This window comes from Lissotriton helveticus, chromosome 8, assembly GCF_964261635.1.
Source record: "Lissotriton helveticus chromosome 8, aLisHel1.1, whole genome shotgun sequence".
Classification (NCBI taxonomy): domain Eukaryota; kingdom Metazoa; phylum Chordata; class Amphibia; order Caudata; family Salamandridae; genus Lissotriton; species Lissotriton helveticus.
In genome coordinates this window covers 19102869-19116099 of record NC_136069.1, presented here as the reverse complement: position 1 = coordinate 19116099, position 13231 = coordinate 19102869, and positions in this window count along the sequence as shown.

Here is a 13231-nt window from a genome sequence, read left to right as displayed (position 1 = left end):
GTGCACCCCCTTTAGAGACCAGGCAGCCGGGCGTGCTGAAGCGAGCACTTGTAAACACAGCATTATAACTTGAGTGCACCGCCTTTAGAGACCAGGCAGCCTGGGTCTGCTGAAGCGACCAGGTGTAAACACACCGTTATATCTTGAGTGCACTGCCTTTAGAGACCAGGAAGCCGGGCCTGCTGAAGTGAGCATGAGTAAACACAGCATTATATCTTGAGTGCACCGCCTTTAGAGACCAGGTAGCAAGGCCTGCTGAAGCGAGCATTTGTAAACACAGCATTATATCTTGAGTGCACCGCCTTTAGAGACCAGGTAACAAGGCCTGCTAAAGCGAGCACATGTAAACACAGCATTATATCTTGAGTGCACGGCCTTTAGAGACCAGGCAGCCTGGCGTGCTGAAGCGAGGAGGTGTAAACACAGCATTATATCTTGAGTGCACCACCTTTAGAGACCAGGTAGCCGGGCCTGCTGAAGCGAGCACATGTAAACACAGCATTATATCTTGAGTGCACCGTCTTTAGAGACCAGGTAGCAAGGCCTGCTGAAGCGAGCATGTGTAAACACAGCATTATACCTTGAGTGCACCCCCTTTAGAGACCAGGCAGCCGGGTGTGCTGAAGTGAGCACGATTAAACACAGCATTATATCTTGAGTGCACTGCCTTTAGAGACCAAGTAGCCGGCCTGCCTAAGCGAGCACATGTAAACACACCATTATATCTTGAGTGCACCGCCTTTAGAGACCAGGCAGCCAGCCTGTCGAAGTGAGCAATTGTAAATACAGCATTATATCTTGAGTGCACCACCTTTGGAGACCAAGTAGCCGGCCTGCCTAAGCGAACACCTGTAAACACACCATTATATCTTGAGTGCACCGCCTTTAGAGACCAGGCAGTCGGGCGTGCTGAAGTGAGCACATGTAAACACAGCATTATATCTTGAGTGCACCCCCTTTAGAGACCAGGCAGCCGGGCGTGCTGAAGTGAGCACATGTAAACACAGCATTATATCTTGAGTGCAACACCTTTAGAGACCCGGTAGCTGGGTCTGCTGAAGCGAGCATGTGTAAACACGGCATTATATCTTAAGTGCACCTCCTTTAGAGACCAGGTAGCCGGGCCTTCTGAAGCAGGCATGTGTAAACACTTCATTATATCTTGAGTGCACGTCCTTTGGAGACCAGGTAGCCAGGCCTGCCGAAGCGAGCACATGTAAACACAGCATTATATCTTGAGTGCACCACCTTTAGAGACCAGGCAGCTGGACTTGCCAAAGCAATCATGTGTAAATACAGCTTTAGATCTTGAGTGCACTGCCTTAGGAGACCAAGTAGCAAGCGTGTAAACACACCATTATATATTGAGTGCACCTCTATTAGAGAACAGGCAGCTGGGCCTGCCGAAGCAAGCACGTGTAAACGGGGACACACTTACCTTTGCCGCCACCGCCGAGAGTCAGTCGGAAACAGCTGCAGAGAGCACCAGGAAGCTCCAATAGTCATCGCCGCCACCGCCAAGAGTCCCAAGGCTCCGGACTCCGCGCCGCCGCTCCGGGAGACCACAAATCCCGGCAGGCAACGCGGCGGCGCGTGCAGAGTGACGCGCCTCGCGCTCAGAGAGCGCCAACGGGGGCTTAAAAGACCGGCAAACCCGGCGGAGCGGGGGGACACACTTACCTTTGCCGCCACCGCCGAGAGTCAGTCGGAAACAGCTGCAGAGAGCACCAGGAAGCTCCAATAGTCATCGCCGCCACCGCCAAGAGTCCCAAGGCTCCGGACTCCGCGCCGCCGCTCCGGGAGACCACAAATCCCGGCAGGCAACGCGGCGGCGCGTGCAGAGTGACGCGCCTCGCGCTCAGAGAGCGCCAACGGGGGCTTAAAAGACCGGCAAACCCGGCGGAGCGGGGGGACACACTTACCTTTGCCGCCACCGCCGAGAGTCAGTCGGAAACAGCTGCAGAGAGCACCAGGAAGCTCCAATAGTCATCGCCGCCACCGCCAAGAGTCCCAAGGCTCCGGACTCCGCGCCGCCGCTCCGGGAGACCACAAATCCCGGCAGGCAACGCGGCGGCGCGTGCAGAGTGACGCGCCTCGCGCTCAGAGAGCGCCAACGGGGGCTTAAAAGACCGGCAAACCCGGCGGAGCGGGGGGACACACTTACCTTTGCCGCCACCGCCGAGAGTCAGTCGGAAACAGCTGCAGAGAGCACCAGGAAGCTCCAATAGTCATCGCCGCCACCGCCAAGAGTCCCAAGGCTCCGGACTCCGCGCCGCCGCTCCGGGAGACCACAAATCCCGGCAGGCAACGCGGCGGCGCGTGCAGAGTGACGCGCCTCGCGCTCAGAGAGCGCCAACGGGGGCTTAAAAGACCGGCAAACCCGGCGGAGCGGGGGGACACACTTACCTTTGCCGCCACCGCCGAGAGTCAGTCGGAAACAGCTGCAGAGAGCACCAGGAAGCTCCAATAGTCATCGCCGCCACCGCCAAGAGTCCCAAGGCTCCGGACTCCGCGCCGCCGCTCCGGGAGACCACAAATCCCGGCAGGCAACGCGGCGGCGCGTGCAGAGTGACGCGCCTCGCGCTCAGAGAGCGCCAACGGGGGCTTAAAAGACCGGCAAACCCGGCGGAGCGGGGGGACACACTTACCTTTGCCGCCACCACGGAGAGTCAGTCGGAAACAGCTGCAGAGAGCACCAGGAAGCTCCAATAGTCATCGCCGCCACCGCCAAGAGTCCCAAGGCTCCGGACTCCGCGCCGCCGCTCCGGGAGACCACAAATCCCGGCAGGCAACGCGGCGGCGCGTGCAGAGTGACGCGCCTCGCGCTCAGAGAGCGCCAACGGGGGCTTAAAAGACCGGCAAACCCGGCGGAGCGGGGGGACACACTTACCTTTGCCGCCACCGCCGAGAGTCAGTCGGAAACAGCTGCAGAGAGCACCAGGAAGCTCCAATAGTCATCGCCGCCACCGCCAAGAGTCCCAAGGCTCCGGACTCCGCGCCGCCGCTCCGGGAGACCACAAATCCCGGCAGGCAACGCGGCGGCGCGTGCAGAGTGACGCGCCTCGCGCTCAGAGAGCGCCAACGGGGGCTTAAAAGACCGGCAAACCCGGCGGAGCGGGGGGACACACTTACCTTTGCCGCCACCGCCGAGAGTCAGTCGGAAACAGCTGCAGAGAGCACCAGGAAGCTCCAATAGTCATCGCCGCCACCGCCAAGAGTCCCAAGGCTCCGGACTCCGCGCCGCCGCTCCGGGAGACCACAAATCCCGGCAGGCAACGCGGCGGCGCGTGCAGAGTGACGCGCCTCGCGCTCAGAGAGCGCCAACGGGGGCTTAAAAGACCGGCAAACCCGGCGGAGCGGGGGGACACACTTACCTTTGCCGCCACCGCCGAGAGTCAGTCGGAAACAGCTGCAGAGAGCACCAGGAAGCTCCAATAGTCATCGCCGCCACCGCCAAGAGTCCCAAGGCTCCGGACTCCGCGCCGCCGCTCCGGGAGACCACAAATCCCGGCAGGCAACGCGGCGGCGCGTGCAGAGTGACGCGCCTCGCGCTCAGAGAGCGCCAACGGGGGCTTAAAAGACCGGCAAACCCGGCGGAGCGGGGGGACACACTTACCTTTGCCGCCACCGCCGAGAGTCAGTCGGAAACAGCTGCAGAGAGCACCAGGAAGCTCCAATAGTCATCGCCGCCACCGCCAAGAGTCCCAAGGCTCCGGACTCCGCGCCGCCGCTCCGGGAGACCACAAATCCCGGCAGGCAACGCGGCGGCGCGTGCAGAGTGACGCGCCTCGCGCTCAGAGAGCGCCAACGGGGGCTTAAAAGACCGGCAAACCCGGCGGAGCGGGGGGACACACTTACCTTTGCCGCCACCGCCGAGAGTCAGTCGGAAACAGCTGCAGAGAGCACCAGGAAGCTCCAATAGTCATCGCCGCCACCGCCAAGAGTCCCAAGGCTCCGGACTCCGCGCCGCCGCTCCGGGAGACCACAAATCCCGGCAGGCAACGCGGCGGCGCGTGCAGAGTGACGCGCCTCGCGCTCAGAGAGCGCCAATGGGGGCTTAAAAGACCGGCAAACCCGGCGGAGCGGGGGGACACACTTACCTTTGCCGCCACCGCCGAGAGTCAGTCGGAAACAGCTGCAGAGAGCACCAGGAAGCTCCAATAGTCATCGCCGCCACCGCCAAGAGTCCCAAGGCTCCGGACTCCGCGCCGCCGCTCCGGGAGACCACAAATCCCGGCAGGCAACGCGGCGGCGCGTGCAGAGTGACGCGCCTCGCGCTCAGAGAGCGCCAACGGGGGCTTAAAAGACCGGCAAACCCGGCGGAGCGGGGGGACACACTTACCTTTGCCGCCACCGCCGAGAGTCAGTCGGAAACAGCTGCAGAGAGCACCAGGAAGCTCCAATAGTCATCGCCGCCACCGCCAAGAGTCCCAAGGCTCCGGACTCCGCGCCGCCGCTCCGGGAGACCACAAATCCCGGCAGGCAACGCGGCGGCGCGTGCAGAGTGACGCGCCTCGCGCTCAGAGAGCGCCAACGGGGGCTTAAAAGACTGGCAAACCCGGCGGAGCGGGGGGACACACTTACCTTTGCCGCCACCGCCGAGAGTCAGTCGGAAACAGCTGCAGAGAGCACCAGGAAGCTCCAATAGTCATCGCCGCCACCGCCAAGAGTCCCAAGGCTCCGGACTCCGCGCCGCCGCTCCGGGAGACCACAAATCCCGGCAGGCAACGCGGCGGCGCGTGCAGAGTGACGCGCCTCGCGCTCAGAGAGCGCCAACGGGGGCTTAAAAGACCGGCAAACCCGGCGGAGCGGGGGGACACACTTACCTTTGCCGCCACCGCCGAGAGTCAGTCGGAAACAGCTGCAGAGAGCACCAGGAAGCTCCAATAGTCATCGCCGCCACCGCCAAGAGTCCCAAGGCTCCGGACTCCGCGCCGCCGCTCCGGGAGACCACAAATCCCGGCAGGCAACGCGGCGGCGCGTGCAGAGTGACGCGCCTCGCGCTCAGAGAGCGCCAACGGGGGCTTAAAAGACCGGCAAACCCGGCGGAGCGGGGGGACACACTTACCTTTGCCGCCACCGCCGAGAGTCAGTCGGAAACAGCTGCAGAGAGCACCAGGAAGCTCCAATAGTCATCGCCGCCACTGCCAAGAGTCCCAAGGCTCCGGACTCCGCGCCGCCGCTCCGGGAGACCACAAATCCCGGCAGGCAACGCGGCGGCGCGTGCAGAGTGACGCGCCTCGCGCTCAGAGAGCGCCAACGGGGGCTTAAAAGACCGGCAAACCCCGCGTCGCGGGACGCGAGCGGGACGCCCGGGGCTAAGCCCGGGCAAAGGGCGGGCCCTCTACGGCCCTCATCGGCAGGAGGAGGCAGGGGCAGGGCCAGAATCTCTGTCAGATGTACAAGAGGCAATCAACGGACCAAGTAAGACTGTATTGTTTTTAATAGCCCCACGTATTTTTTTATTTTTCTTTTTTCTTTTTTTATTTTAGTTGCCTAGGCTCTGCACTACATTAATCACAATGTCGAAAAAGAACCAAGGTCCACAAGCTAATAATATGAAGAACTATTTGGTTCAGACTGTGGAAAAAATCAACTCCCAAAGGAGAGACTCATTGGGTCTTAGTCAGTCACCTGACCTACGTTGTTTATCCCCCTCCCTAATCTCATTACCGGATGATATAGTCTCATTACAGACCCTCCCTGATGCCAGTTATATGTGTCCGAAACCATTGGAATCCGGTCCTATGACCAGTAACGTATTATCTGGATCTGGCTCTGAGGTTCTCTTAGTGGACCTTGGGAATCAAGTGGTCAGCGATGAGGACCAGGAAATTCCTCCATCCCCCACCGATGATGACACCTCTATTACTGAACTTCCCTCCTGTTCGGATTCCGGAAAAAATAAAAATCCACCTAGGCGAGGTGGTCTGAGATCTGGGACTAGGAGGAAGAGGGTCAATACCCCTAAAGTTCCCCCTAAGGAGACTCGAGGGGGGCGTGCAAAGTCTACCAATATCATTGATGAGGACTTATTCGATAGACTCATTGAGTTAATTGATGTGAAAATCAAAACCATCGTCAAGCCTTTGCTTTCTAAAATCGATAAACTTCAATCCGAGATTAAAAAATTGGGAGGGCAGATGAACAAATTAACTGAGGGGGTTGACTGTGTTAAGACAGCTGTGGTAAATATGGGCAAGAGTAGAAGTCAGGATGATGATCAAGAGAGGGTGATTCCTGTTGTGGCCCTTAGTAATTCACCATCCCAGCTTCCTGACCAACCTCTTGGTAGTTTAGGTACTAGTAGAGGAGAGGGCTCCTTAACGGTTGAGATACCCCCTGCTCAAGACCAGCCAACTGATCCACTTCAATTTATAGTTGAAGCCTCCCCGGTCGTCCTAGTTCTGGCGAATGTTCCACCACTAGAAGCTGGTACTGAGGAACTTCCATCGTCCCTGTCTAATAAAGCCCTACAGTGGCTAACAACAAATATGAGATTAGCTCCAGGGGGAGGGCGGCAGCTGGCCCAGGAAATTAAAACAGCCAAAAGGGTCTCATGGCTGGGCAATCGCCCCAAAAAATTTAAGGGGGATTGCGTAGCAGTAAGTTTTACTCACACAGGGGTGTTACCCAACATCCTAATTAACTTACTCCCACCACAACGCAGGCAGGGTTCTGTTGTACCATTGACACTTAAATTTTTTTATGGTGAACAACAGAATGTCACATACCCTAAAACACCAGCTTTTGCCTGGGATTCCAACCTCGACATACATCAGAGATGGGGTTTTGAACAAACTCGTAATACAGTGAATCATCCTGTACCCCAAGGGTTTCAGAATCCTTTTGCTCAACCCCTCTCACTGTCCAATCGCTTTGCACCCCTTTCATTTTTAGACCATAATGATTGACTTCAGCCAGAACAACTCGTAAAGCCTAGGATTAATGTGCCTGTTTTTAGTATCCTTACCTGGAATATTGCTGGCATTAAGACAAAGGCAGATAATGCAACCTGGTTAGATTTTATATCCACGTATGACGTTATCGCCTTTCAGGAAACCTGGGACACTAGCAACACCTTTTCTCTTGATGGCTTCAGCTACTTTAGTATCCCTGCCGTGGCTAGTTCAGCGGGAAGGGCTAAGGGGGGCTTGATTAGCCTGTTTAAACTTGATATTAAGGGATGTCTTAAGGTATTAGCCTCAGGTTCAGAACATTGCCTTATCGTTGAATTGTCCCATACTGAGTCTCCTAACATTTTGTTTATTAATTTTTATAACCCCAATGCTGCCGATTGTACGTCATATAGTCTCGGTAGATTGGATGATTTCCTGTCAGTCTATAGTGTGGATGTTAATGTATTTGAAATTATTTTTTTAGGGGATTTTAATATTCATCCGTGCTTATTATCATGTGTTTGTGATGACGTTGAATCCCCCCCGAACAGCGCAATGGTTCATCTGGCGCATAACAAGCAGGGGGAATGTCTAGAAAACTTTCTTGCTAGATGGAACCTCTATGAATCTAGTTGTGGGGAGGAGGATAGGGCCCCTACTTTTAAGGGCTCAGACAATGGCTCTATCATTGATTATATTTTTATCTCTGCATGTTTTTTATCTAAAGTTTTTATGTATAGAACTGTGATATCTGTTTTTAGTGACCACAACCCAGTTTCTCTGGATATAGGAGAGGGTGGATTATTAGTACGCATCCATGGTTCAACCTTTATGGATGGACCAATTAAAGTTAAGGACCAAAGACGCAGACTCAAATGGGACAGTATTACCCCAGAACCATTCATTCAGGAACTTTTGTTAGACTCTGAGGAAGAGGTTGGGGTCTGCTTATCGAATGATGCTAATGATGGGGATGTCATTCTAGCATTTACCAGTATATGTTGTAAGATAAGTGGTAGGCTCTCTGTGTTCAGCAAGATCAAGACAAAACCTCCTAAAAGATGGTTTGATCACAGTTGTTCCCTAGCACACTCTGTGCTGCTTAACGCCCTCAAATCCGATCCAAAGGATCGTGACCTTATTAGGACTAGTAGGGCCTTATATAAAAAAGCTATTGCAGCCAGAAAGAAAGAGCTTAAAGATGAAGCTTGGGCGCAACTTACAGATTCAGCCATATTAAAAAATAGTGGGGAGTTCTGGAGAATTGTTAATCAACCCCTTCTCACAGGTGAGGATAACTCCCCTCTGGAAGCAAATATTCCAGATCAGGACTGGATTCAACACTTCAGAGAGATATACTCAGGCAAGTCTTTAGCTAAGAATAGTGCTTATGAAGAGTTTACTATCACACTGGGTAACCACTTGCACTTTGAAGTCGAGGAGATTTTAGACGCCATTAGTCGAACTTTGACAAAAAAGGCACCGGGACCGGATGGTGTTCCGGCCGATGCTTTTAAATGTTTTCCCAACTTCTGGTCAAGATTGCTTTGCAGGGTTTTTAACGCCTTAAACCGTGACAACATCCCGAAGTCCTGGAAAACTTCAACTATTATTCCGGTTTTTAAAAAAGGCAATAGGCAGGACCCTGTATGCTATAGGCCCATTTCACTGATAGACTCCTCAGTTAAAATCTTGGGGAGAGTTCTATTAGCAAAACTGAATACATGGGCCACCGAGAATAACATCTTGAGCAATGTGCAATACGGGTTTAGACCCAAGAGAAGCACCCTGGACCAGTGCCTCAATCTCCACCTACTGATTGAGAAATACACCAGAGCTAAGGATGGGTCCATGTACCTAGGGTTCATGGACCTTTCCTCTGCATTCGATATGGTCAATAGATCTAAGCTTTGGGGTAAACTGGTCGAGATGGGTCTGGACAGATCTATAGTTAGCTTACTGTCCGACCTGCATTCTGGCCTGTCTGCTAAAGTTAGAGTCTCTACTGATGGAAGATGTACTGAAGTGTTTGCTTCGGAAAGAGGTGTCCGTCAGGGATGCATCTTGGCACCTCTACTGTTCACGCTGTATGTGAATGCTTTAGAGCCCGCCCTAAGAGGGGTCACCTGCGATATTCCACGTGCGGGGGGACAGGGTATCCCAGTTCTCCTGTACGCGGATGACGCGGTGCTTCTGGCACGAACAGGAGTGGGGCTACAACGGCTGCTGGATGCTTTTGAATCCTTTATGGGTTCCTTAGACCTGAAAATCAACGCAAAAAAATCCCAGATTATGCTTATGGGTTTGGCCTCAAGGAAATCCGCCCATAAAACCTTTCTCTGCGGAAGGGAAAAACTTGTTCGGGTTACTACTTTCCCCTATCTAGGGATCACTTTTGACGACAAAGGTAGTTGGGGCCCTCATGTAAAAAGTAGAGTAGCTATACTGGCTAGAACTTCCACGGCCCTTCATGGTTTTTCAAAAAGACTAGGGGGAAGGCCTTTTGAAGCTATTAGTAAAATATACAAAGCCAAATGTATCTCTGTAGCTTCATATGGGAGCTCCCTTTGGGGGCATAAAAGAGTTGACCCCATACAGACCGCGGAAAACAGATTTTTCAGATTAGTTTTGGGCGTCCCGCAGTCAACTCCATCCTATACTGTCCACCAGGAAATAGGAGAAGGCTTCATTAGCGATATGGTTAGAACAGCCCCATTAATCGCATGGCTCAAGCTGTGGCTTAATCCTGAAATTTCCCTAAACCATTCCATAATAAGGGACTGTTTGACCCTGGATAAGGTACATAAGATTGGATGGTTAAAGTACATTAAGGACAGTTTTTGTAGGTTGGGGAGGCCTGAACTATATACAGCCATTGACTCTATAACATCCAATGATGTTGTATTCATCAAGGCCGCCATGAAAGATCTTCTTTCCTTGGAGAGGGAGGAAATCGAGCTACGGAAACCCTGTGTTAGGGCCAGCCTTCTGCTGGCTATACCTAGTGGTCCTGACAACTACCTTAATGTGGTGACTAACTCTTATCACAGGTTCATTTTAACCCGTTTTAGACTTAACCTAATTCATTTTAACTTGGGTTTTTACTCTGAGTGGAGTACCCCGGAAAAGGCCCCGCCATGTTCATGTGATCTTTTTTCAGATCAGAGCACAATGCACTTTATAATGTTTTGTAGCCATTATAACGATGTCCGGAGGCAGTTTCTCGTTCCTATACTTAAGGAAGCGGGATTCATTCTGGTCCGACCTGCTCTTATTTACCTACAAATGTTGCAAACTCCCAGGATCATGTTTTTTGTGGCAAATTTCCTGGTAAGAGCCATAAGAAGCAGGAATACCAGACTCAAGAGTGCAGACTTGCTTATCAACTAGTCGGGCTGATGGCAACTTCAGGTTAATGAATTTTAGATCAAATTGTGTATCTTAGTAGATCAATTATTTGGGGATTATTCCTTGGGATACTGCACTTTATCATGTACTTTATTATTAATGTACTTTAACACCACGCAATTACAAAGTCTTAATGAATTGTACATGGTACACTGCTTTTTATCTGAAATGCTCTTTTTTAAAGTTTTAATAGTTTTTTAATTGTTTTTAATCTGCTTCTTTTTATTTATGTTATTTGTTGTTTTTTGTGCCATTGTCTTTGTATGATATTAAGTTATCGCAATAAAGAACTTTGACTGACTGACACAGCATAATATATTGAGTGCACTGCCTTAGGAGACCAAGTAGCAGGTGTGTAAACAAACTATTATATCTTGAGTGCACCTCCTTTAGAGACCAAGTTGCCGGCCTGCCTAAGCGAGCACCTGTAAACACACCATTATATCTTGAGTGCACCTCCTTTGGAGACCAAGTTTCCAGGCCTGCTGAAGCGAGCACGTGTAAACACAGCATTATGTGTTGAGTGCACCAACTTTAGAGACCAGGCAGCCGTCCTGTCGAAGTGAGCACTTGTAAACACACCATTATATCTTGAGTCCACCACCTTTGGAGACCAAGTAGCCGGCCTGCCTAAGCGAACACCTGTAAACACACCATTATATCTTGAGTGCACCGCCTTTAGAGACCAGGTAGCCGGGACTTGCTGAAGCGAGCACATGTAAACACAGCATTATATCTTGAGTGCACCGCCTTTAGAGACCAGGCAGCCGGGCCTGCCGAAGCGAGCATGTGTAAACACAGCATTATATCTTGAGTGCACCGCCTTTGGAGACCAGGCAGAGGGGCCTGCTGAAGCCAGCATGTGTAAACATGTCATTATATCTTGAGTGCGCGCCTTTAGAGACCAGGCAGCTGGGCCTGCTGAAGCGAGCACATGTAAACACAGCTTTATATCTTGAGTGCACCTCCTTTAGAGACCAGGTAGCCAGGCCTGCTGTATCAAGCATGTGTAAACACAGCATTATATCTTGAGTGCACCCCCTTTAGAGACCAGGCAGCTGGGCCTGCTGAAGCGAGCACCTGTAAACACAGCATTATATCTTGAGTGCACCCCTTTTAGAGACCAGGCAGCCGGGACCTGCTGAAGCGAGCATGTGTAAACACAGCATTATATCTTGAGTGCACCCCATTTAGAGACCAGGCAGCCGGGTGTGCTGAAGCGAGCACGTGTAAACACAGCATTATAATTTGACTGCGGGCCTTTAGAGACCAGGCAGCCGGGCGTGCTGAAGCGAGCACCTGTAAACACAGCATTATATCTTGAGTGCACATCCTTTAGAGACCAGGCAGCCGGGGCCTGCTGAAGCCAGCACCTGTAAACACACCAATATATCTTGAGTGCACCTCCTTTAGAGTCCAGGCAGCCGGGGCCTGCTGAAGCAAGCACGTGTAAACACGGCCTTATATCTTAAGTGCACCCCCTTTAGAGACCAGGCAGCCAGGCCTGCCGAAGCGAGCATGTGTAAACACAGCATTATATCTTGAGTGCACCCCCTTTAGAGGCCAGGCAGCCGGGGCCTGCTGAAGTGAGCATGTGTAAACACAGCAGTATATCTTGAGTGCACCCCCTTTAGAGACCAGGCAGTCGGGATTTGCTGAAGCGAACACATGTAAACACAGCATTATAACTTGAGAGCACCGCCTTTAGAGACCAGGTAGCCGGGCCTGCTGAAGCAAGCACGTGTAAATACAGCATTATTTCTTGAGTGCATGTCCTTTAGAGACCAGGAAGCTGGGCCTGCCAAAACGAGCACATGTAAACCCAGCATTATATCTTGAGTGCACCCCCTTTAGAGACCAGGCAGCCGGGCGTGCTGAAGCGAGCATGTGTAAACACAGCATTATATCTTGAGTGCACCCCCTTTAGAGACCAGGCAGCCTTGACTTGCTGAAGCGAGCACGTGTAAACACAGCATTATATCTTGAGTGCACCCCCTTTAGAGACCAGGCAGCCGGGCGTGCTGAAGCGAGCACGTGTAAACACAGCATTATAACTTGAGTGCGGACCTTTAAAGACCAGGCAGCCGGGCGTGCTGAAGCAAGCACCTGTAAACACAGCTATATATCTTGAGTGCACCGCCTTTAGAGACCAGGTAGCCGAGCCTGCTGAAGCGAGCACCTGTAAACACAGCATTATATCTTGAGTGCACCCCCTTTAGAGACCAGGCAGCCAGGACCTGCTGAAGAGAGCATGTGAAAACACAGCATTATATCTTGAGTGCACGTCCTTTAGAGACCAGGCAGCCGGTACTTGCTGAAGCGAGCACAAGTGAACAAAGCATTATATCTTGAGTGCACCCCCTGTAGAGACCAGGCAGCCGGGCGTGCTGAAGCGAGCACCTGTAAACACAGCTTTATATCTTGAGTGCACCGCCTTTAGAGACCAGGTAGCCGAGCCTGCTGAAGCGAGCACCTGTAAACACAGCATTATATCTTGAGTGCACCCCCTTTAGAGACCAGGCAGCCAGGACCTGCGGAAGAGAGCATGTGAAAACACAGCATTATATCTTGAGTGCACGTCCTTTAGAGACCAGGCAGCCGGTACTTGCTGAAGCAAGCACAAGTGAACAAAGCATTATATCTTGAGTGCACCTCCTTTAGAGACCAGGCAGCCGGGGCCTGCTGAAGCGAGCACTTGTAAACACACCATTATATCTTGAGTGCACATCCTTTAGAGACCAGGCACCAGGGGCCTGCTGAATCGAGCATGTGTAAACACACCTATATATCTTGAGTGCACCGCCTTTAGAGACCAGGTAGCCGGGCCTGCTGAAGCAAGCACGTGTAAATACAGCATTATATCTTGAGTGCACATCCTTTAGAGACCAGGAAGCTGGGCCTGCCAAAGCGAGCACATGTAAACA